This window comes from Peromyscus eremicus, chromosome 14, assembly GCF_949786415.1.
Source record: "Peromyscus eremicus chromosome 14, PerEre_H2_v1, whole genome shotgun sequence".
Taxonomy (NCBI): domain Eukaryota; kingdom Metazoa; phylum Chordata; class Mammalia; order Rodentia; family Cricetidae; genus Peromyscus; species Peromyscus eremicus.
Window position 1 is genome coordinate 21,450,050 of NC_081430.1, and position 1,807 is coordinate 21,451,856.

General features: G+C 41.0%; 1 pseudogene; it reads left to right on the forward strand.

Annotated features, from left to right (window-relative positions):
* Positions 1-463: 463 nt before the first annotated feature.
* On the forward strand, positions 464-1,040 carry LOC131924332 (prostaglandin E synthase 3-like; annotated as a pseudogene).
* The last annotated feature ends 767 nt before the right edge of the window (positions 1,041-1,807 follow it).

The window sequence follows — 1,807 nt, forward strand, 5'->3', positions numbered from 1 at the left end:
GTGTGGGATGGATGGCCCCAGTATGCTGGAATCTTTCTTGAGACAATAAACGTTCTTGTTGATTGCATACATGGATGGTGGTCTTTTGTGGGACTTCTCCAGGACCCGAACAGTGTCTGCTAGAGTCTTGTATCAGCTACTTTTCTCGTTGCTGATGTAAAATAGCTGGCAGGAGCAGCTCCAGGAGGAGAGGCATGCCTTTGGCTCACAGTTTCAGAGGACTCAGTCCATCATGGCAAGAAAGGTGTAGCATAGCAGGGAGGCCCTGGGCTCAAGGTATCAAAGCTACCCCTTCTCACATTTGAAAGACCAGGAAACAAAGAATGGAACTGGAAGTCTAAGTGGGTAACCCTTAAAGGCCACCTTCAGAGAAGAGGCCATGACCAGTCAGAAGATGCCACAGTTACCGCTGCCACCAGTGAGGCCCACTCACCCATTTGCCTGGCCCCCTGCCCTGTTCACCATGCAGCCTGCTTCTGCAAAATGGTACAATTGAAGGGACTATGTATTCATTGGATTTTGTGTTGAAGACAGTAAAGATGTTAATGTAAGTTTTGAAAAATCCAAACTTACTTTCAGTTGTCCTGGAGGAAGTGATCATTTTAAGCATTTAAATGAAATTGATCTTTTTCACTGTATTGATCCAAATGATTCCAAGCATAAAAGAACAGACAGATCAATTTTATGTCATTTGCGGAAAGGAGAATCTGGCCAGTCATGGCCTAGGTTAGCAAAGGAGAGGGCAAAGCTTAATTGGCTTAGTGTGGACTTCAACAATTGGAAAGACTGGGGGGATGATTCAGATGAAGACGTGTCCAATTTTGACCATTTCTCTGGGATGATGGATCACATGGGTGGTGATGAGGATATAGATTTACCAGAAGTAGATGGAGCAGATGATGATTCACAGTGTTGATGAAAAAATGCCAGATCTGGAGTAAGGAATGTTGTCATCGCCTGGATTTTGAGAAAGAAAATAACTTCTGCAAGATTTCGTAATTGAGAAAATTCCTGAGTTGATAGCTCCAAAGGCAGATGCTGTATTTGCCTCCTTTAACCCATTTTTCAACCTTTTTTTTTTTTTAAAGGCTTCACTAAGGGTTGATAATGTACCATTGTATGGGGCAATTTAAGTCAGCTAAGGCAATATCCTTATGCATGAACATTTCCCAGGATTCCATGAAGCAGTTGAGATCCTAGGCAACTGACACAGCAGCTCTGATGAATAAATACATTTTACCTAAGTCTTCTTTCTGTAACAGTTACTTTCGTGTTAGGAAGCTCTCAGCTTAGGGAAGAGAACTAGTTTTAGATGCTAGACCATGGACTTGAAGGGGCTGAGACAAACTGGCTGATATCTTAACCTGATACCCTGCCATTCTTCCAGTATACCTTTCAGAATTATTCCACTAAAGTTTATTTTTCAAAAAAAAAATGTACTTTACATTATTGTATGTGATCACCTGTCAGTGTTGAGGTGTATTTTAGCTAAAACTAGTGAATGCCCTAACTTAGATGGTTCTTGAAGCCCATGCATTTGGTGTTGTTTGGCCCTTGAGCTTTTACATCTCTTAGCATGGAGGACGAAGAAAGCTGTACATTGTTGCTTGAGAGTCTGTACATTTTAGACCACATTTGTATTTGCACTGTCAGTATGGCAAATGAGTGGAAAATGTTAATACACTATTGGAGTTTTTTATTTCCTGTTTTGATTTCAACTTAGGCCCTGGCTGGAAAACCTCAATTTATGTTCATGACAGTGGGGATTTTTTTAAATGTCTACATTCTTTCTAATAAACTGTTGGAA